At 37.4% G+C, this 25,074-nt stretch overlaps 1 long non-coding RNA gene across 1 annotated transcript in view; it reads right to left on the bottom strand.

Annotated features, from left to right (window-relative positions):
• Nucleotides 1-9,230, bottom strand: part of LOC120530565 — a 59,719-nt gene extending 50,489 nt beyond the window's left edge. The window contains exon 1 of the long non-coding RNA XR_005633991.1: nucleotides 9,163-9,230. This is a non-coding gene — a long non-coding RNA (uncharacterized LOC120530565). The remainder of the gene's footprint in view (nucleotides 1-9,162) is intronic.
• Between the last annotated feature and the right edge of the window lie 15,844 nt (nucleotides 9,231-25,074).

The raw sequence follows: 25,074 nt of genomic DNA on the forward strand, positions 1-25,074 counted from the left end.
GTACCAGGCATGGGTTCTTTTGCAAGTTATAACTTCAAAAAACAAAACACTCTCTGAAATAGTAATATTCATTAGTTTTAATTCAATGCCTTTGTACAGAAAGCAAAATGTTCTGATTTAAGTAAAATTCAACATCATTAAATGCAGATTAATGTTGTTATGGAAAATAATAAAATACATAACAAAGTTCAGTTCCAGAGGGCACTATGTTTTTTCTAATGGATTTTATTTTTATAGCCTTTCCTATTCTCGGGTTTAAAGATATCAAAGCCAAATTTTAATTGAATTAATAGATACTAAGTGTAGACTTAGATTTAATCCATATTGTGGTTTAAATAATGTACAGTTAGTTGAATTCACTAAAGCAAAAAAGTGAAGAAAAAAGAACATACAGCATAAGCAGATGTCTTGTTTTTTTTGTGTGTTCAGTTCATTTACTGTTCACTTAATCATGCAGGTGTTTACTAAAATAATTAACTATATACAACAATAAACAAGATAAAATTAGAGGAGTTAGTGAAATTCCAAATTTGAATTTAGTAAGGTGTAACCACAATGGGACATCACAAAGCCCCAAACCCCAGACACACGTGCACAGGCACAGTCATGAGTTCAAATAAAGACTGTTTTATTGTACAAATGTACAAGTACCAGATTCTTCTTCCAAAAGACTGATCACAGATTCAAACTCAATCAAAATTTCAATACTGCTCCTCCACTCTCCTCCAGGCAAGCCTTGTGCACCTCCTCCTAACTCCAGCTTCCCAAAAAAGGCAGACAGGCTCCATTTATGTCAGACTCAGGAGTACTTCCAATGTAACAGCTCTGCACGGTGGAAGCACTTCTAGGCCAGGAGGAAACTCCACAAAACAGGTTGGTTTTCTCTTGGCAGCACCCAAGGACAATAATTCTTTTGAGCTACAAGTTCCATACAACTCTGTGGATATCCAAAATGAGATCTTGCAATGCACTGTCACCTATCATACTGGGGGACACTTTGTCTCTGGTATACTGTCACCCCAACTAAAGGGTGGAGTGGTAGCTCTGAAGCTAAGGATCCACACTGCTATCCGGGAGGTTGCCAGTTCGAATCCCTGTTACTGTCAAAATGGATCCTACTTTGCTGGGCCCTTGAGCAAGGCCCTTAACCTGCACTTGCTCATGGGACACTGTACATTGGATGACCACAAGGGGTAAGTGACAACTAACAAATTTCTAATACAAGAAATTGTATAAGGTGAACAAAAAAAAAAAAAGATGAGAACTAGAAACAATCCCAGGTTGGACATCCATCCATGCAGCCCATTCATTATGGATACCCAGCCAGGTAAGGTGTTACATTCCATTTATCCATTACGGCATTCACAAAGGTTACATATTTTGCAAACGAGCTCATCAACACTACATATATTGTAAAAGGTGATTCACAATCCAGGTTGGAATTCTCATTTTAGAGAGGTACACAGATTCTGTTTATATTGTAGTGCCATGCACTAGCACCGAGTGCTTGCTAGCATCAAGTGCCAATGAATTCTTGCTGTTTTTATCGCTCGCCTTCAAATGGCTTTGAAGCTTATCAGTTACATGATGGGATGCCAGCTCATAGTGGTAGTGATTCAGGCTGATGCAACTTGTCAGCACGGTTACAATATTATTTATATATGTTTACTAAAAACACATCAATATTATTTTCTTTCCAGGAGAAGCATAAAGATAAAACATGTTGTAGTAGAGTGTTCTTCGTCTGAACAGGTAAATTAATTAAAACATTTAATCATTCTGTACATAGGCAGCTTGATGCAGTTTGACATGTCATTTGATTTCCACTGTGGTTCCTGGCCTATATTGCAATGTGTTACGATACACAAGGTGTAGAGGATTATTGTGAGGAAATGGAAAGCAAGGGTCTAAAATACTGTGAAGCAAATGTGAAACCAAAGGGGCAAGACAAAGACCAACAGTCAATCAGCAAAGTGTTGAAAACCAGGAGAATACTTATTTAGAAGCTAACTACCACTAATGACAAGAAGTTTATGGATACAACAAAGGATAACCTGAAAGTGTGATCAGCACAATATTTATAGGTGATGTCACAAGACATCACAAGCACAATGACACAGTCATGTATTCAGTACTAAAACATCTTGCAAATATAATCAAGATAGTACATTCAAAAGGTAAAACAAACATAATAATTCAATTGCATATGTACAAATGCCAATATAGATGCAAAATGCACGCACAGAATTGCGTGCAGACTAGAAAATGTCAATTTCATGATCTTGGAATTTTTTAATATTGATAAATGCTTGGTGTCTGTGCTTGTAACAAAATGAAGTTAAACATCGCCAAATTTGAATGTCAAACTTTTTATGTCAGATTTATTAGCCACCTTTGTTCTTGGGTTTTTCAGGCACAGATTTATTGTTCCCTGATAGATTTAGTCAGACTATTAAAATGATGCATATTAAATTCCTTATAATTCACTAAAAATTAGAATGGCATCAAATTTATTTTTATTTGCAGTCTAAAGGATTGCTTATTACCTTTTGAGCATGAGACTGGAAGAATACCAAGATTTTTGTTAGATTTAGCAAAAAAATCTGTTCTCAGTGTTAATCACTTTATATCATCCCACTCAATTTCTTACACTTTTTTATAAAGTATTATAAGGAAGCAAACTATAAGTTTGGTAACACATTATACAAGCAGACACACATTTTGGATTCAGTATAATTCTTTGAAAGTGAAACCATAAAACTATCTTTTATCTTTTTTGTAAATGGTCTTTCATATAAAATGTGTTTCAGTGAGTTTTTTCCAATGCTGATCTGTTTAACAGCTATTCTTAAGTTTGTTTTGACAGGTGTGAAGTCCCAGAAATTACATAAATTGGGATCCCTAGAATATTACACAGTGCACACAGAAAAGATACAGAACATGAAACAGAACATTCTGTACTTGTTACAGAATTAGTGTAGAATAAATGAATGCCTTATCTAAGACGATTTGGTTTGGCAGGAACTATTTTCTGTCTTTTTGTGGACCCTTAATTAACATTAGGAATAAGCCACAGCAGATACTAAGGGTGTCTCCCAAAAAAGCACTAGCACTACATCCACAGTCAATACTGTAGTAAATGCATATTGCTAGAACATTTGCTCTGTGATTGTCAGGGTTGCATGTACTGGTACCTGGTAAAAATAGCATGAACAAGCTTGTGTGCTCATAAAGGTATTATTTAAACAGCAGACAAATTAGGGCCATCATTGTGAAAACATAGAGCCTCAGACTTCCAGTTCACCATCTCCAGTGGATGACACAAAAACAACTGCATTGGAAATCCAAGGTATCCAAAGCAATCCAATTATCTCAGACTCTTCCAAGATGCAGGACACATTACAGATCAACTCCAGATAGTGATGATTTCGAGAACAGAGTTCTGCAATTCCTGAAAATGAAGAAGTAGGTCCATCTATACATTTTTAGAGAAGCACTATCCATTGAGGGAAAGAAGGCCTTATCTATGAGAAGCTGACAAATACATTAAGGTTACTGTAATAGGAACCCAGTTCTTTATGTAAGGGCCGAATAATCCTGTGGGTTCAGGTGAGAGCAATTTGCCTCCATTTCACAGTTATAGGAACTAGCTTTATATGGTACAGGTTATGTGCACATGTAAAGAAAGAAGATGGCCTGCAAGTGTGGTACAAGTAATAATGAACTTAAAGTACATAAGAAAGACATGAAATTTTTTTGGGGAATTTCAGAGTTATTAAATAATGATTTCCTGCTCTTTTCCAGCATCTTGTGTGACTGGTTATAGCTAAAGATACAATCTAAGAGGAACAAGATATAGCAGACAGGAAGATAACATTTGCAGTTTGCTCTTTATTTAGGGCTTCTCAAGATGTGGTCAAAGAGTTTGATTCAAGCGATCCTCAGAGAGACAGATGTCTTATTGGATGAAAGTGATGTTTAAATTGTTAGTCTGTTTTGTACTTAAAATAGATGATTTACATGTTTAAGCTTTGCTCACATAAAATACTTGCATATCATTGTCATAACATGAGCACAAGCATTGTCTTGCTAAAGTACCTCATTCATCAGTCCTCAGAAACCTTACAATGTCTTCCTGTTTATTGACAGTTCATCCCATCCGTTATTCAGACTTATTCATTGTGTCATTAAAATCAGGCTGCTCTCCTGCTTTTTCCTACTTTTTTCATCTTGTATTCATTAAAAGACAACAAATCAAACTTTTATAATTGATGCTAACCATTTCTTCTTATACTTCCATTCACCCTTTGAGACTGCAAGCATCTCTCTCTTTCATCAAGCATGTTGTCCACATCATTTTCTCTGTCTTTCCATTCTAACCTGTTTATGGAATCATCTGTTAAATCCCATAAAATCAAATTACCAAGGAAAGCCAGACTTCTGAAATAAATGGCTCCATAGAACTAGAGCAATCTTTCAAGAAAAGACCAGAACAGAAGTTCACAACAGTTCTTCAGCTTAAATTTTTATCAGCCTACCTGCTCATACAAAATGTTTTACCTTTAAATTTAGCATTAATCTGATTCAGCTTTGACACAGTAAGTTAATGTAGCATCAATTCTAAACTTAACATCCTATTGATACTATCGTAGTTGTCCCTTGTTTGTCACACCAGTAAGTGTGGTTTGTGTTTTGATTTATTTTATAGTTTTACATCAGTAAGTATAGTTTTGATTAATGTTTTTGTAATATCCAACTTTAGAAGTTCATGTAACTTAACAATGTTGGAATGAGAAACTGCTACACTACACAGACATTTAGCCATCTGCTAATCAGAAATATTTATTTAATTGTGACAATTATGCTCCTGCCCAACCTATATGCTCCAAAAAGAGTTTCAGTGCAATTAGGGCTACTAGAAACAGAAACACGCACCATGGAGTGCTCTGCCTGATGTTCTTGTGAACAATAACAACATGTACATGTATTGCACTCCTTCACACTCAGCTCCTATTTTCTTGTAGTGATCACTTCCCCCATCTCTCTCTTTTTCTCACTGTGTTTCAAATCCACCCTGATATCAGTCTTGAGAGACCTCCCCTGGGCAAAGGCAAGTCTTTAATTCCATGGGGCCAGTGATGCATGCCAATTCTTTTTCAACAGTCTGCTTGCAGTTACACTATTGTATCTTCAAGGCTAAGGGATTTTATGGATCAGTTACTGAAATCTGAGACTTTGAAATGTAAAACTAGCAACATCCGATATAAGTGTTATTATTTTTCATTTAAATGTGTTTGACAGTCCAGGTTGGTACCACTCTCCCTGATTGCTTCCGAGAGCCTCTTGAACCCAGATCTACCGATAATGTAACTGAGGATATGCCATGACAAATGAGGACACACACATCCAGCAAGGGGTTGGTGAAAATGTCTAGAGCCTCTAGACAAAAAAAAAAAAAAAAACAAAAAACCCTAAAAGATAGATAGATAGATACTTTATTAATCCCAAGGGGAAATTCACAACAGTGTCTCAAAGTGAATGGTGGACCTCCTCAAATAAATAATCCATAAAATGATGTGTAACATTGAGGTAAAATAAACAAAATATAATTCCATAAAATCAAGGTTAAAATACAGAGTCATCTTTTAAAACATTCACGAGTCCGAAAGTCCTTTCTAAAATGAGATGTCTCTTCTGCTTATCCCATAAGGACCTTGCAGCAAGAGGAGACACCTGCCAACAGGTGTAATCATGCTCTAATTCAGAGTTTGGGTTCCCGCTGTCTGTCTCTCAGCATCTGTAGGACACCACTCTGAACATGACTCCTTTAGCCAGTCCTTTGGCACCTACCTGGGGAGACTACGTGATAGAGCTGCTCCTACTCTCCAGCATAGCTCAATAGGAGTAAACTTTTCCCAAACTCTAGTGCAGTCCTGCCACTCACTTCTCCAGGGCATACTCCAAACCACTTGCCTCCTATCCTCCCAGCACGGGGATCTCCCAGACCTGCCTTGTTCTTCTCCCTTAACCTGCGTTCCTTCTTTTTCCATTTTCTCTGCCATGTAGATGGGTGCAGGTGCTGTTCTCCACCTGCTTAGTGGTGTTAATGAAGCACTTGACTGACCCGGTCACATTTGCACATGACTTACGGCAGTGCATGCACCCTCACACGCATGCATTGCTCCTGGACTCCCAATTATTTAAATCACCACAGACCTCTAACCACAATGCATAACATTCTTAAACCTGCTGAGTCCAACTTAGAGTTGCTAGGAGCCATAAGTTATCTTGACAGCATCAGGACAGGACACCAGTTCATCATAGATACTGCTCAATGCACGCTCATCCTCATAGTCACAGAGGCCAATTCAGCGTTGCCATTAAACTCAATATGCACATCTCTGGGATGTGAGAGGAAAAAATAAGTATCCAGAGGAAAACCTAAGTATCCTAACATTATGTACAATGTATGAAAAATAAACACTTGTTCTTAATCGGTCAAGTAAATTAGTAGTCAATTTAGAGTTCAATTTAATATTGACATTTGGTTAGCACCGTTACCTGTGGGTGTTTTTTGTGTTGTCATTGCTTGTTTTAAAATTTCATTTTATTGTTAGTTTGTAAGTTTTATTGTTCTGCACGTTGTGATTTTTGTTTGTGATAAACATTTTTACATTACTCACATTCACATACAAAGTCAAAAATGGCTTCACTTACAAGGTTAACTCCTTAAATTACAGAACTTATAAATGCCTCTTCTTCATTCACTGTAATGACAACAAACAGTTCTGCTTAAAAATTCCAAAGATACTCTAAATAAAACTGCGATAGAAAGTAGAGCCCTTAGTTATTTGGCTCCTAAAGAGTGGAAATCTCTATCTGTCAATACTGCATGCACTGTGTTATGGAACAGCTAGGGTTTCATCCCTTCTTCAAGTCCCTTTTCTTTTTATTTCTTTATTTTGTTATCTTTTGAATATAATTATGCAAATTCTGTTTTTAAATTTGATTTCTTCTCTGTAAGTACTGTCATATTTGTTAGTTTTTTTTATTATGTTGATTCTATATCTATTAGTTCTTCTATGAAGGTTCTTTGTTCTCCACATGTTGTGCCTAAGGGGATGGGGCCTCTGACACAGCCCACAGATATTTATAATCTCTCATACACTACTATGCAGCATTTTGATATTATAGTATCTACCGCTGTCTTTTGGCTCTTACTTTGGACTTTGTAAGTTCTTTCTTATTCTCATTTCTTTGGTCAACATTGACTTATTAAACATTAAAAATTTTCTGAATTATGGACTGGAAATTTAGTTCCTCACATATCTGTATTGTCTGAATGAATTAAGCACATTTCTGGCTCTCAGAATAAAAACTTATTTTTATATCTACTGTAGATACTGCTCAAAGATGACACTTTATATTTCACAAATGTGATGCAGCATATAGCAAAAGCGTATGCAACATCTGGTAAATGAATACAGTGTGCAACATGTGGCAATGAATGCAGTGAATATGTTGATTGTAATAAACACACAAAAGAAAATTCAAATCAGATTTTAAAACTGATGCAGATGTTTGTCTTTATAAGTGTATTACTGCATTCATTTTCATACAACATCTTGGCATGGAAGCACCATCTTCATCGGAAAGTTTTGATATTTTTGTTATAAAAGATTGTTTGTAAAATATTTTCTGCTTAAACATGTTAATTTATTAAAGAGGGATGAAAGCATACAAGTATACACAGTATATAACATGCACTTAAGCATGCAAGTGACATCTATATAGAAAAGCATGTAAGCATACATGTTATTTATCCATTTTCTTATCCTTCTTTTGTGCTTACAGCTGTAAGTGATGTGCATCATTCAATATTATTGCTTTCTTTCCTTGGACAGCGGAACATGCTGTTATGGCTAGTTCACAATTACCTTAATCCAGCCATATAGTCTATCCTCTTGTTTTTTATATTGTCTTTGTCTGAAATGAATATAGGGGTCAATTTTTGACTCCTTAAGCCCTTCCTGTTTTAAAGGGTATGGTCACCTGTCACAGTATAGTGGTGCTGTATTCAATTAACACATACTGTACATGGATGTATAGAAGAGTCTCCTAAATACTGAGAGTATTCACTTTTAAATAATATGAAAGTTTTTACAGCTATTACTAAATATACTTGATTTTTTGTTAAAATTGTTTTAACATCCTTTCCACCTCCTTTTCATACAATGAAATGCTGCAGGGTGGCATACCTCTATGAACAAGGTCTTTTAGGGTTGCTATTTTCATATTAAAATGCTCCACACAATTCTTCTTGTATTCAAATATAGTCACTTAGCAACTATTGGTTCAGTCTCTAGTTTACCATGACACAGAGTTTCTGTGAAGTTGCTCTAGCAACTCCATATATCAATTTCTAAACACAGCATTAATCTTTACAATAATCTGAGGGAAATTTATGGAAATGTAGCCTTAGGAAAAACTCAAATGTCTGTTGACAAAACAAATCAGAGAATCACCTGAGGTAGATTTCTATTTACATAGCTGTGGCAAGGAGCTTTGTAGCTGCCAGTGAGCAGTCTTGACATAGAAATACAGAAAGCACAATGTCATCATAAGCCCAGGAGTATGTCTGATGTAAAATCCAAGTAACATCTTGCTTCATTATTTTACTCACAAACATTTGTAGCCTTTTAAATAAGACACTCAGATTTTTTTTTAATTAATGTAACTTCTTAGGAAATGTATTGCTTTGTGTATTTTTCATACTGACATAATGAAATTAATTAATTAAAATCTTATATTTTTATCTGGTGTTACTTAATTAAATTATAACATGTGCAAACATGCATTTTTTATTTAGTTCTTTCTGTGATCTTATGTGTCTTTGCACTTGTCTGCAGCTTAAAGCTATACACCAGACAAGAATAAAGGGCTGAATTCACATTACATCATTAGGTCAAGACCTGTCTGCCTCATGATAATACTAATTTTAAGCGCACTGCCTTTTGACAGAAAGAGTTCATTTTAAATAAATCACCTTGGTTTTTGACTGGGTTGCTGAGGTGCATGAGGTGTCAGAATGTATGTAATATGAGTCTTTTTAGGATTAAAGTAGATTTTAATTAAACAAAATAGTTTTCAGCAGTCACTCACCTTATCAGATCCCCATTGTACTGGCAAATTGCTCATTATGGCCTGAATATTAAGGAGACACGTATAACACGTAACACCAGTTGTGTGTAATCCTAAACTCATTTTCATTACATAAAGAAGATTTCTGAGGCATGTAATTTGATACTGATGACTGTGTATTGTGTGTGAGAATGAAAGTAGAAAAGCTCCATGATGCACTCCTGGCACATACAGTAAATGAGTGTGCAACATTTTAAATCATTTTAAAAATTAACCTTCTAATTTTTTTTATAAAGTGACCTCAATTAGTCACACCCAGCTAAAATCATTAATATTTGCTTCCACCATAGTAAATTGTTGAATGGCCTGGAAAGGGCTGGAAAATATTTAGCCAAGTGTAAATACTTTGTTTACACTATTTTTTCTCTGCTGATTCCTTTTATTATTTTAAAATATTTGTATTGAAATGCATTTTTAAATGTATAGGTACTTTTAGAACTTACAGTAGAACATACAGTAGATATGTTTAGATGCATATATATTACATATGTGCAATGTAAGTCCACACAGGTATTTGTGTTCAGTAATTTTTTTAATACTATCACATCATTTTTTGTGTTACTTTATTCTATATTTGATTAGCACATGCAAGTGGCAGTTTCACTGTATTCTGCACGTGTGACAGTAACAAACCCATAAAATCTACTTGTAGATTTATACTGCACTTTTGGATTCTATCTATCTATCTATCTATCTATCTATCTATCTATCTATCTATCTATCTATCTATCTATCTATCTATCTATCTATCTATCTATCTATCTATCAATCATTTAAAACAAATTGTGTGTACTCAACTTAAAAAGGTCACTGGGAAGAGAGTGTTTGATCATCTCATTAATCTTGTAATTTTTTCAGCATATCAGATGACTTTTGTCACACATATGCACATTGGGGACCGATTAAAGGCTCTGGTGGTGGTAATTCCTCTCCGATTCATTGGGTGGTGTGGTTTTCTTAATGCTTCTTCTTTTCCTCCCTCAGCAGACCAGATATTAACAACCTGACCATCTCTGACATCACTTCCAGTGTCCATCCACCTGGACCCACTTTTTCCTGCCTGGCCTGTATTGAACCAGAAATATCACCATCGTGGGCAGTCTATTTTTAGACTTGTGGCTATAGAGATGTCTCTTTTCCTGAAAAGCACTTTATTATCTTTTTTAACATTTTCTTGAATTTATTAAAAAAAATGTAATTAATATTTGGGATTGTGATGTCACTCCAAAACCTTTATCTGTCTTTGTCCCCTTTTTTACCTTGCAGATTTTTAAATCACTCTAAGTAACTGTTCTACCATTTAAAAAAATATATTTTTAAATGTATTTAGGCAAAAATTATTTTCAGTGGTATCCATACTTGCCAATTGTCTACTTTTCTCTTGTATCGACAATTTTCTTTCTACAGACACCAGAACTTTTCATAAATTTAAGTTAAAGTTAAGCAACATCTGATTTTCATTTTATTTAACATAAATACAAGAACTTCTTAACTTTTTCATGCTCTGCTGACTTTGTACTGTACTTTAGGTATAGGTATTACTTTTTAAATTTTCTCTTATTAATTAAGTACATGCTTAAATTAAAAATTTCTTGAAAAAAAAACTCACATGAGATATCCTCCACTTCCATTTGCTGGTAAAGTGTAGCAATAATATACATTACAAATGGCATTGTCAGGAATAAAAGGTTATTTTTGTCACTATTAATTTTTACTGACATTTTGATCATTATGATGGTGATGCCATTTTCTGTAGTTATTTCTTATGGACATGGCAATTTTAAATTGGGTATATTGCTGGGTGCTCTATAAACACACTGAGATGTACAAAGTTATCATGGCTGTGTTTAAAAAAATAAGGCTGTGAGCATTAAGAAGAATCAAAACAGTAAAGAAAAAAAATCAGAAAGAGTAGGTCACACATATGGATAAATTGTTTACAACAACATTTATTTATATAGCACATGTTCATACAAAAGTAGCTCAAAGTGCTTTACATAATGAAGAATAGAAAAATAAGACACAGTAAAAAGATAAAATAAGTCAACATTAATTAACATAGAATAAGAGTAAGGTCCGATGGCCAGGGAGGACAGAAAAAAAAAAGAAAAAACTCCAGACGGCTGGAGAAAAAAATAAAATCTGTAGGGATTCCAGACCATGAGACCACCCAGTCCCCTCTTTAGAAACAGGATTCCGGTTATGAGATCTGTTGCATTTTGAATTCAATTCTTGAATTCTTTTCCCTTTGAACCTCTTAAAACACCTGACAACTTGTTTATTTTGATAATTGCTTACTTTCCTGAGAATTCTTTTTAATATCAATATAATAAGAATTGCTCTTGCAGTTATATTTTTATTTATTAGAAATATATATATATATATATATATATATATATATATATACACACACACAAACACACACAGACCATATCACTCTGAAGCAATAAGTAACTATGCACGTATAATAATATGCCCTTCAAAACCTTTAATTTCTAAATTATTTTTCATGCCAGTGCTTGAAACAATTTATTTTTACCACTAGGGTAACCACAGAGGAAGCTTATATTTTGTATAGTAAATTGGTTTTTTTTGTGCTGCAATGCTCCCATCTTCTCTTGCCTTCTGTTGCAGTTGCCCACAAACGTGCAGTGCATTATTTATTTATTTATTTTTGTTGTTGCTGCTTTTTTCTTGCATTTCACATCTGGAATAAGCTAAGCACAGACATACATGATTATATCAGCTTCTTCCATTGATGGACTATGGGAGTGTGGACAATGACATTTCTGATTGCCCTGCTCACAAGGCAGGAAACAGGCAGCCCTGAACACAGAGCTAGTCATACAGATACATACAACTAAACCAGTGCTTGTCAGCCACTTTTGAGTCACAGGAGGCTGTTGCTGGCTCGTGAGCATATGAGACATGTTCATGGTATAATTTGCCCACACTTTTTTGCCACAACACTAGCAAAGGAATCAACAGAGCTGTGTGAGATTTTTTTTTATCTCATTCCTAATTACGCTTTCATCATAATTCCACCCAACCCACAAAAAAGGCAACTCTTCAATTTTATTTGCCATTTGTAATTGCACATGTTTGTGACTTCTAGGCTTTGGAGGCAAGTGCGATAAAAAACAGATTATGAAAGTATTTATATTTGATCCCTTCGGTTGGGGCAGAGGGGACCTTACATGTATGTGAGTGTGTGTGCTGTGCAGGGGGATGGGGAGGGGGATTATACCATGGACAAGCCACTAGCTGAAACACTGTTTCTATCTCTCGTGTCCGTAACACAGCACTGTGAGCAGCATGATTAGGCCTAGGAAAAAAAATATCAGTCATCTGATGTGGCAAGCGGCTGGGGGTGGTATCCAGCTGGGACGCCTAGAAGGACCGGAGGAGGGATTACGCCTGCTCCAGGCGACAAGGGGGTGACCACCCTGGTGGCTTTGGGGACCACGGAAACAGAGCTTAGAAGCTCAACCCTATAGGGCCCCGTGGTCACTGCCAGGGGGTGCCCGAATCCCTGAGGAGCCCTGGCCCTCAGCACTTCCTCCACACCAGAAGACCAGGGACACTCGGAGTGCTTCTGGGTGCACGGCCAGCACTTCTGCCACACCAGGGAGTGCAGGCAGAAGATCATTGGGTGGCACCTGGAGCACGTCTGAGTGATTATAGAAGGGGCCACCTCCCTCCATTCGATGGCTGGAGTCGGGAGAGTTGAAGGACAGAGCTCGGAGGAGAGGAGTGGAGGCGGACCTGAGGAAAGGCATTGAGGAAGAAGGCCTGGACTTTGGTGGAGTATTGGGTTGTGTGCTGTGTTTTCACTGTAAATATTGTAAATAAATGTGTGTGGGTTTAAACCAACGATGTCTACCTGTCTGTGTCCGGGTTGTTTACCACACTGATTAATCGCTATTTTTCAATTAAATGATTTAATATTGATTCTTAAAGTCTCAGGATCAATTTAGTGGACCTCTATCCTGCTCTATTACTATATGTAGATTTTTGCTTATCCAGTAGATGTTGTTAATGCGCCTGTTTAGGCTTTCTACATAAAAAGAACTTTACTACATGTACTTCGCACAAAGTGGCATGTACTCCTTACCTGACATCAGTCTCTTCAACACTAAATGAAAATAAACAAAAATCTACGTGTAGTACTTCGCCCAAACCGGCATGTTCGATACTTAAATCAGATGTGTGAATTTAATACGGATTCAAACAGTACAGAAGGACAAAAGCAAAGCCCTATGTAAGCTGTGAAACTCAGAAGTATTGTGGTAACACAACAAATTTGAGAAATCCCTTATCCCAACATCACCCAGAAACGTTGTTTCAGTTCACATCCAAATAAGTAGAGGTTAAACAATCTACACTAGAGACAGCATTTAACTCCAAGCTTAATTTGCATTGTGCCCCAAAAATAACAATATATGTCAGTTTGTATCTGTAAAGGTATGAGACTTTATACTGTTGTTGACAACGACGGCTTTAAACAAATTATACAGGTTTTGGAACCGCAGTATACTATACCAACAGGAAAGCAAATGAGTGAAGTCATTGTACCTAAGATTTATGAAGACCTTAAGCAAAATATTGCCATATCTCTCATGTCAGCAGAAAGAGCAACCCTAATTTGTGACAGCTGGACATCCAGGGCAGCAGATCTTATTTCATTACATTGAAAATGACTGGGTATCTGTTGCAGATGTGTTGTAGACAAGCACACTACATGCCAGTCACACCGGGCACAACCTCACTGCATATACTTCTATGCAGAGCTGCTGAGATGCTGGCTGCTGTTCCAGAAACCTTTCTAGCATCTCCAATGAGCTGTTTCTTTGTGTTACCACATCAGTCACAAGTTTGAGTGTTGACAAGTGCAATAAACATTGTTTCTCTTTTAGCACGTGGCTACAGTTGCTGTACTACTACAGTGGAAAATGTTTGCAATACGCCTCACTCAGCCAAGCAAGCGGGACATTGTTGTAGTTTTCAGAGCAGCCTGTGATACTAAAGTGAGTGTGTGAACAAAGCAGCTCTATAAGCTTTACAGCACAGATCACATTAATGGTCTTGTCAGTCACAATGGCTGGTTCTTTTTCTCTTATATTCCATTTATCAGCTGCCACTGATAACAAGCCTTAGCACTAGATCCTCTTTTTAAAACTTTTCCTTTTTTTGTCTGAGAAGGAAGTGTGAGGATACATTTTGGAGACAGTTTTCCACGATTGTTACACACGAGCAACAGTATGTGTAACTTGGAGAATTACAGAAAGAAATTAAGCTTTCCATTGTATCTTTTGTATTTTGACTAATACAAAGATTAGATTAAAATGTCCAATAGGGGAATACATTTGGCTAATAGGTTACTGATTAATCTATTCACCCAATACCTTTGTCAAACACGTTGTTCTCCATAGAGTCAAAACTGTGATCAGAACCTGACTTAAGCTTCGGGGGTAACAATGCGTATAGATGAGTTGTTACAGAAGCAATTTAGTTCTGGTCTTTTATACACAGCTGTGACATTTGACATGAATTGCCAATTGAGGACAACTACATGGACATGCTGCTTGCATCAAGGGACATATGTCTCCAAATCACATATTTTACTAATGAAAAAGAGCAGACAACATGGAAAATTATAATTTATTTGAAAGAAGACTTGATTATGTGAAAATGCAATTATTGCTTTTGGTTGACTTGTGGTTTTTATGGCAATGTACTCAAACAACTATGAAATAAGGCTATGGCCCACCAGCAGGACACCTAGTTCATAAGTGGCTCCACATATTAAAAGTCTTAAGTAAATATCTCATTTATATAAGTAAGACTTCCTATATGTAAGCTGTTAGAAAATGAAATATAAAGTTAAATGTTATATATGACCTCATCTTCTAAAATAAATGTGCTGGTATTAACATAGTCAGTATGTCCTAATTTATCAGGGAGGCAGATTCAAGTACATTTTTCCTTACAGTACTGCTACAATATCTACTTCATCTTCACATTGTATTCAGGGCACTCCCCATTTTTAAATTGGTCTTAAAACCTGTACACCATCAAATGCCTAATTGGTAGCTAGAAATTGTCAGTATATGGGTCGTTTTCAATGTGTTTTTTTCTAATCCAGGTACAAAAATTTAGGACAATTTTAACCAAAAATGATGGACAGGAGACAAAAGAGAATCAAAAAGGGACTGGAAGTACTGTGCTCAATAGTGTTGATTGGTGAAATTCAGCAAGTGATTATTATAGCAAATATGCTGCATTTGTCGGTGACCTTGTTAACTGAATATTTTCCTGGAAATTCACCATGTGGCCAGCTTTTTTCCAAGTGCCTCATGGTGCTTTGCAAGGCTAGCTTGACATCATAGAGTTATAGAAGCCATGCACAGACTTTAACAAATGCCTAGTGTAAGATTATTGCCATCTTCAACCAGTTTCATCAGACTTGGGAAAAGAAATGTATTTTCAGCTACTGAGAAGCACTAAAACTACGACTCACCCACTGAAGCTCTTGACAGTGCCATACAATATTTTTCCCCATTTCTAACCTCACAGCTCTTCGATAAATGCATGCGGGCCATCAGTAAACTTCAAAAGGTAATAATTGGTCCCAAACCAACAAAGGTTGGGAAGCACTGTCAGATTTCCATTCTGCATGATCTTAAAAAAATAAACTTGCAGTATTAGTATGTTGATTCCTTTGCACTTGCAGCGCAACAATTATGAATATAAACTAGCCATGTGCCCAGAAACAATCTCAAAACAAACAAATCCCAACTCTCTCCCTCTTCCCAAATCAGGAGAACATAGGACATGCTATGAAATGATACAAACAAAAGATTTATTGTAATTTACAGGGTGTTTCTTTCTTCTTGATGGAAAAAGAAAGGGTAAAACATCTGCACAGATACTTGAGGAACAAAAAAAGATGTTCCCTCTGTGGCTGAAGCTGCAATTTCAAACAATGGAACAAGCCAGTCCTACACCACCACTTCATGGCACGGGTAGTCTGTGCTCTACAACTGTCACTTTCTCAACACAATGATCTGTACTTTATTTGCATTGTGACGCATGAGTCCCTGTCTTGCACCCAAAAACAAAAGGCTGAGTCTCAGTATTTTAGCAAAACCAGCTTTATTCTTGAACTTGAACTTTAACTTGAAACAGGAACAGCAGGGTTATTTATTGCAGCGGGAGCTATCAGTTTCCTGTACACAAACACAGCAAACAGGCATAGTAAGGGCCAGATCAGTGGCCAAGTTATACTGTACCCTGCATTAATAATGTCCATTGCATTACCCATTGGCAACAGTTGCATATAGTGCGATCTTGATTGGCTCGTAGTTGTTTCCGCACCGCTCTGCTACTGCGCTGCGAACCTGTGGTTGCCTTGGCAATGGACAAGCAGTCCTCAACAGAAGCGGCAGGTGTACTTTAGCGTGCCATCCCATTGGGGATCCTAAAAGAGTTCAGAAACCTCACAACATATTTAGTTTGTGCATTGTGTTTGAAGTACAGTGGTGCAACGGTTAACCCTGCTGCCTTACAGATCACATATTTGGTCACAATAATCAGTCTGGCATAATTGGCAGACTTTTCCGTAGCCCTCAGGGACACTTAAAAGACTATTGCACCATTATAAATGAACTGAAAAACAAGTTCCGATCCTACTTCCTCATTGAGTTGAATGCAATTTAGGGAATTTGCCAAAGTTCACAAACATTTCAGTGATTTCACCGAACTTGAAATGAAGCAAACGCAGCGTTGTTCAGTCATTACTAGTGGTCAATAAATAGGCTGGTATCAGAACACCAGAGAAATTAATTAAACACATTGACAAACCCAAAATACTAAAAATACTAAACCAGAAACAAACTCAATAAAGTTATGGTTTAAAACCCAAATAAAAAAAAAAAAACTCCCACTATAATATCCTCCTATGTAGTCCCAAATTGATGATGCCAAGTGCAATACAACTAACAATGGGTGTCATTACCGAGAAACATGATTTTACCTATAATCCAGCATGAAACAATATAACTACTTGTGACCAGAAATCTTAATTAGCTGCACTGTGAATGTAACCTAAACTACTATTGATGCTGTTTGTGATTTGTGTCAGTCAAATGCCATGTAACACAAGACAGTTTACATAAACCATATGGCAGCTGCCATGCAAATGCCATACAAAATGGTGACAGAAGAAGAAAACTGGGCTACAAAATGGTATCCTGATTACATCACTGTAAAAATGCTAAAAATAAATTACAACAAAGTAAAATAGATACAAATAATTTAAAAAACAGGCAAAACTAAATCCCTGTATATAGAAACTTGGATTCATAACATTCAGGATCTAAGAAGCTGTAAACATTTAATACATTTTTTGGTACTCTCCTTGTTTGGTATCCTCTGATTCATGACTTAAACTAGTGATCTTGACCCATTCCTTACCTAATCTTGAGGTCTGGTCGTTCATCTTATTCATTTTTGCATTATTTTCCTGGTTGTGACCCCTTCTTTGCTTTCCTAATATAATTCAGAGAGTAAAAAGGAAACATTATTGAGTTTGCTGTTGTTTTCTTTATGTGAAATGAGATAAGTCAGAAATGAGTAAGGAAGACTGTGTGAGAATCCGAGAGGGTTTGTTAATTATAAATCCAAAAATGAATTTTAATCATTTAAAAGTGAAAACAGAGTTTAGACAATAATTTAACATTTAATTAATGCAGTTTGTTTCCTGTTGATGAGTTTTGAAACATGCACCTCCCAATCCCAATATGTAAAGTTCTTCAAATTTCAGCTAACTCATTCTCAATCTCACCTCAGTTTTCTCTCTAATGTAAGAATATGTTTTCGTAACAATTGTATATATCAGTAAGTCTTTACTCTAAAAAAGATAATTCCTGTAACAGACAGCAGCTGTCTTCATCATACTGCTTCCTACAACTCAATCCAGTTCTGCCACTTTTAGTCATGATATTATTCAAATAAATGTTCCAATAAGTAAGTGAAAATCCGGGTTTGAACAAAACAAATAAAAATAACACTTCCACTTTCAGTGGGTGAATTCTAATGTAAATAAATAACTAACAGTTGTAAGATAATTGATGAATAATTCTATGAGTGGTTCAAAATACACTTTGGTAGACAATTTTACTTATGGAAGCTTACAAGAGCAGGATACATCACAGTTACATATATATTTTTATATATTTTTAAAATTCAAACACAGGTTTTATAGGATGTGCTTATTATGAACTACAACAGGACATTAGGAGGTTAAACATTAAATTATGTGTTAAGCATGGGCATCATGACTCTAACAAGCTAAGCAATACCAACCTGGAATGAGAGGGGGCACTGGCACTAATCCTTCCTCTTCCACATCTAAGAAAAATCTTCCAAGAGAAACAACTGTACCCACCCACAGCATCCTTCTGGTCCCCAGAGTATAAAGCTAGCATGTTCCTGGAAGGTGGCATCAAATGCTAAGCTGACAAACCCAGATGACAGAGCTCCAACCGCTAACCACCATGTGCATGTTTCAGATTCACCACTTTGTTTGTGCCGTTATCATCTGCCTTCTCTGTTTACCATTAAATGGAGTTACCAGGGTGGTACCCCAACCTTTCTTGGCTTCTTCGCATTATCTGCCTGCCCGGTAACTTCTTACAAATGCTTATACAGTACATCATGGTTTTATGGATTATAACAAAGCGTAAACCATGCTGATCTCACCTGAAATGTCAAGTACTTCTGACATGAATCAATTGAAGACAGTCAAGAATTTAAACTAGTATTCTTTTAAGAACCAACTGTATGGGATATCACAGTTATTACCTAACCAAGCCTACTAGTTGTCCTGAATGATTTCTGCTCATCTTATACTTATAGTTCTTAGCACAGAGCCCTTTTCAGTTATTAAATTGCTTAACCTATTTCAGAAATGTGAAACTTTAACTTTTTTGACACAGTACATATAGGTTTGGTTTTGTCTAATTATTGTAGGTGGACTGACACCCTATTGTTGGTTGTCTAATGAATGGAAAGATGAAATTTTGTTTGTTTTTTTTAACTGTGTGAAAGCAAAAGATGCAGCTATTAGAATGGTAACTTACTTATGATGAAGTGAAAACGGTTAAATCCAACAGTGCAAAATTTTGATTTGCTCATTTTTAACAAGATTATCTTTTTTGGAGATGTTCCTCAAGCTCTATAATGGCATACATTGTGTTCTCACGTTTTAGAACAATGCAATAATCTGCTCAAAGTGTACATATTTCACATATGATAAGGTCACACAGCACTGAAGATGTCACTACAGTATGTGAAACATTTGCCAGCTTATTTCATGTCTCCTTTCTCACGTAAAGGACATTAGGGTGAGTATAGTTCAGTTAATGAAATAGTGCTTAGTAATTACACATGGTATTTCCCTGTTCTTTGCTGCCATGTCCACACAAAAGAACTAATACCCTCTTACACACCCCCTATCATAAACAATGTAAAGAAATTAAAGATCATGATAACATTATAATAGTTCTAGAAACTTGACTTTGAACTAAATGGTGCCTAGTTGTTACTAGAAGATAACAGTATGGCACCAAAGATGTTAGTCACCTATGTACATAATATTACACTATATGTACTACAGTTAGATCCATAAATATTTGGACAGGGACAACTTTTTTCTAATTTTGGTTGTGTACATTACCACAATGAATTTTAAATGAAACAACTCAGAGGCAGTTGAAGTGCAGACGTTCAGCTTTAATTCAGTGGGTTAAACAAAAAGATTGCATAAAAATGTGAGGCAACTAAAGCATTTTTTAACACAATCCCTTTATTTCAGGGGCTTAAAAGTAATTGGACAAATTAAATAACTGGAAATGTTCATTTCTAATACTTGGTTGAAAACCCTTTGCTGGCAATGACAGTCTGAAGTCTTGAACTCATGGACATCACCAGATGCTGGGTTTCCTCCTTTTTAATGCTCTGCCAGGCCTTTACTGCAGAGGCTTTCAGTTGCTGTTTGTTTGTGGGCCTTTCTGTCCGAAGTTTAGTCTTCAACAAGTGAAATGCATGTTCAATTGGGTTAAGATCAGGTGACTGACTTGGCCATTCAAGAATTTTCCACTTCTTTGCTTTAATAAACTCCTGGGTTGCTTTGGCTGTATGTTTTGGGTCATTGTCCATCTGTATCATGAAACGCCCAATCAATTTGACTGCATTTAGCTGGATTTGAGCAGACAGTATGTCTCTGAACACCTCAGAATTCATTCGGCTGCTTCTGTCCTGTGTCACATCATCAATAAACACTAGTGTCCCAGTGCCACTGGCAGCCATGCACACCCAAGCCATCACACTGCCTCCACCGTGTTTTACAGATGATGTGGTATGCTTTGGATAATGAGCTGTTCCATGCCTTCTCCATACTTTTTCTTGCCATCATTCTGGTAGAGGTTGATCTTGGTTTCATCTGTCCAAAGAATGTTTTTCCAGAACTGTGCTGGCTTTTTTAGATGTTCTTTAGCAAAGTCCAATCTAGCCTTTCTATTCTTGAGGCTTATGAGTGGCTTGCACCTTGCAGTGCACCCTCTGTATTTACTTTCATGCAGTCTTCTCTTTATGGTAGACTTGGATATCGATACGCCTACCCCTGGAGAGTGTTGTTCACTTGGTTGGCTGTTGTGAAGGGGTTTCTCTTCACCATGGAAATGATTCTGCGATCATCCACCACTGTTGTCTTCCGTGGACGCCCAGGTCTTTTTGCGTTGCTGAGTTCACCAGTGCTTGCTTTCTTTCTCAGGATGTACCAAACTGTAGATTTTGCCACTCGTAATATTGTAGCAATTTCTTGGATGGGTTTTTTCTGTTTTCACAGCTTAAGGATGGCTTCTTTCACCTGCATGGAGAGCTCCTTTGACCGCATGTTGCCTGTTCACAGCAAAATCTTCCACATACAAGCACCACACCTCAAATCAACCCTAGGTCTTTTATCTGCTTAATTGATAATGACATAGCGACGGACTTGCCCACACCTGCCCATGAAATAGCCTTTGAGTCAATTGTCCAAATACTTTTGAGCCCCTGAAATGAAGGGACTGTGTTAAAAAATGCTTTAGTTGCCTCATATTTTTATGCAATGTTTTTGTTCAACCCACTGAATTAAAGCTGAAAGTCTGTGTGGTATAGCGGGTCCGCGGCTTCCGAAAAAAGTCAGGCTTTTTAAATCCGTATAGCTGTGTCGTTCTCCGTGGGCTCGATTACACAACCGCGGGGAGTTAATGGGGTGATTGGAGTGAGTCGCACCTGCACGTGAGGGTGCGGTCATTCTTGTTTGCCTCATTGGCTTCCTGCGGTGTGTAATTAAGATGCTGTGCTCACAGAGGCAGAAAAGGTGTATATGTGTGTTTATATAAACGAAGGTACACCAGAGAGGGGAAAAAAAAACCCGGTGGAAAAAAAGATAAGATAAATCGGAGAGATAAATCGTGGAAAAAAAAAAAAGAGATCGTGGGAGAGAAATGGAAGGAAGTTAAAGGACGGCAATGGCAGTCTAGGCTGGGTGATCTGGCCACCTTAAAAGAGAGAAACAGAACGAGCGGGGACCCCGCGAAGGAGTGTTGGATGGAGGCGCTCTTGGGGACTAGTTCTCCCCACTGACAATTAGCGAGTGGAGTGAACATGAGAGGTGTCATCCCGTCGGATCTGAGGAGCGACTATGGGTGCGTGAAAGATCACGGGAGGAGAGCCAACCTCGTCGGTCTGGCAATGACGTCCGTTTGGAGGCCAAGACGGAGGTTGACAGGAGCTTGTGGCTGTTGGGTCTCCGCGGCTGTGAGTAATGATGAGCCAGGGAGAGACTGATGGTGGTGGGTCAGAGAACAACAAGGAAGTGAGAGACTGCATTTTTAACTTCTACATTTTTAAGGATTTATTTATTGTTGATTTTAACCCCACTGGACACTTGATTTTATGGATTTATTTATTGAACTTTGACACTGCACTTTTGCACTTTTTGATTTGATGGTTTTGAATAAAAGCACTTTATGGAATATCCCCTGGCCTTGAGAGATTTGTCCCTATGTGTCACCATCTCGGTGACATTATCGATGATGTTGGGTTCAAGGGCTCCTGAACAGAAATAGGAGCATGGAGTCGAACCTGCATCATCACAGTCTGCACTTCAACTGCATCTGAGTTGTTTCATTTAAAATTCACTGTGGTAATGTATGGAACCAAAATTAGAAAAAAGTTGTCTCTGTCCAAATATTTATGGACCTAACTGTATATACTGTATGTATGTTTATCAAACACTATTTAATTGAAATCTAACATCTCAAATATTGGCAGTAAATATGACTGTTGACATATTTTTTTATGTAGTATAGTCATTTCATTATTAAAGCAACATATTACTGTCTTTGCTTAAAGGTATATCAATCCTTTAATTAGGCAAAACACCTTCCCTTGAGAACAATAGTCCACATAAGTGAAAATGAACATAACACAACTTATTTGAGCCTGTAGCAAGTTACATCACCTATTTATCAGCACTATCTGCATTCAAAAATTATTTTGCAATTTAAACTTCTTATCCTCTGGATGTCAGATTGGGTGGAGTTGCAAGGGATAGTGCTTCACAGGAATGCTTCACAGATCCAACAGCCTGAGTCTGAATCCGACACCTCATTGTTGTCTGGGTAAAACTACCATGTTTTTCCTGTCTGTTTGGGTTTCCCTCCCACATCCCGAAAGATGTGTAGCTCAGTGTAAGCATGGATGTGTGAATGAGTGGGTCCTGCGATGGACTAATATTCTGTCCAGGGCTTTCTCCTGCCTTGAGGCTAGTGCTGACATAATAGGCCGTGCCTGCTCAGTATTAAGCTGGTTTGAGACTGTAATGTAATGCAAACTACTGGATATCATTTTTATTTGGATATGGGTGAGATTTTTTAAGGATTTTTAAAGTTTTGTGTTATTATTTTCCTAAGCATCAAGGTTGCAAAAGATGAGGAATTAAAATAGGGAACAGTACAATAATTATTATAAATAATAAAAACAAGGTAGATGCCTCATTCTAGTATTTTTGCTACAAAATTTAGAAATCGTTCGCTCTTTTTTTGGCTCAGCTTGGTAATCTTTACACTGGTTTCTATATGTTCAAATCTCTTCTCAGCACGAGTGAATTGGAGGCATCCTCTAGGCCCTGCTCAGGTAAGTAATACCACCCCGGATCAAGAGGGTGCACCTGTTAATGTAATATGTCTTTCTGTCCGCAGTTCTGGGGATCAGCATCCAGTCAGAAAATTAGTGACAGCACTTCCAGGTCCATGCCATTAACACCCGCTCCTTATGGAAATGAGCATAAAACAACACTCAGGATTAGAAGTCAGAACGTCAGTATCATGACTTCAGGCAACTGAGATGGACCGCTCAGGAGATCATCTTTACTTTCACCGTTTTAGCATCCTCTTGTGCTATTTTCCGTGAACCTTTTTTCCCTTTTCCAGCTTGCATTAAACAAGGATCCACTTGGTTCACCAACAATTCGGGTGGATTCAAGTCTGCTGCTTTCACAAAGTATATAGTACTATCACCACTTAAGAGTACATACTGTAGATTCTCAAGATGTTTAAGTCAAAACATCCATTATTGTATCAGTTTGCAACTTGTTTCACTTAGAAGCCAATATTCAATCTTGTTCTGACCTCGTATAACCTAAAGGATTATTAGGAACAACTGTTCAATTTCTCATTAATGCAATTATCTAATCAACCAATCACATGGCAGTTGCTTCAATGCATTTAGGGGTGTGGTCCTGGTCAAGACAATCTCCTGAACTCCAAACTGAATGTCAGAATGGGAAAGAAAGGTGATTTAAGCAATTTTGAGCGTGGCATGGTTGTTGGTGCCAGACGGGTCGGTCTGAGTATTTCACAGTCTGCTCAGTTACTGGGATTTTCACGCACAACCATTTCTAGGGTTTACAAAGAATGGTGTGAAAAGGGAAAAACATCCAGTATGCGGCAGTCCTGTGGGCGAAAATGCCTTGTTGATGCTAGAGGTCAGAGGAGAATGGGCTGACTGATTCAAGCTGATAGAAGAGCAACTTTGACTGAAATAACTACTCATTACAACTGAGGTATGCAGCAAAGCATTTGTGAAGTCACAACATGCACAACCTTGAGGCGGATGGGCTACAACAGCAGAAGACCCCACCGGGTACCACTCATCTCCACTACAAATAGGAAAAAGAGGCTACAATTTGCACAAGCTCACCAAAATTGGACAGTTGAAGACTGGAAAAATGTTGCCTGGTCTGATGAGTCTCGATTTCTGTTGAGACATTCAAATGGTACGAGTCAGAATTTGGCGTAAACAGATTGAGAACATGGGTCCATCATGCCTTGTTACCACTGTGCAGGCTGGTGGTGTAATGGTGTGGATGTTTTCTTGGCACACTTTAGGCCCATTAGTGCCAATTGGGCATCGTTTAAATGCCATGGGCTACCTGAGCATTCTTTCTGACCATGTCCATCCCTTCATGACCACCATGTACCCATCCTCTGATGGCGACTTCCAGCAGGATAATGCACCATGTCACAAAGCTCGAATCATTTCAAATTGGTTTCTTGAACATGACAATGAGTTCACTGTACTAAAACGACCCCCACAGTCACCAGATCTCAACCCAATAGAGCATCTTTGGGATGTGGTGGAACGGGAGCTTCGTGCCCTGGATGTGCATCCCACAAATCTCCATCAACTGCAAGATGCTATCCTATCAATATGGGCCAACATTTCTAAAGAATGCTTTCAGCACCTTGTTGAATCAATGCCACG

This window comes from Polypterus senegalus, chromosome 6 (assembly GCF_016835505.1).
Source record: "Polypterus senegalus isolate Bchr_013 chromosome 6, ASM1683550v1, whole genome shotgun sequence".
NCBI lineage: Eukaryota > Metazoa > Chordata > Cladistia > Polypteriformes > Polypteridae > Polypterus > Polypterus senegalus.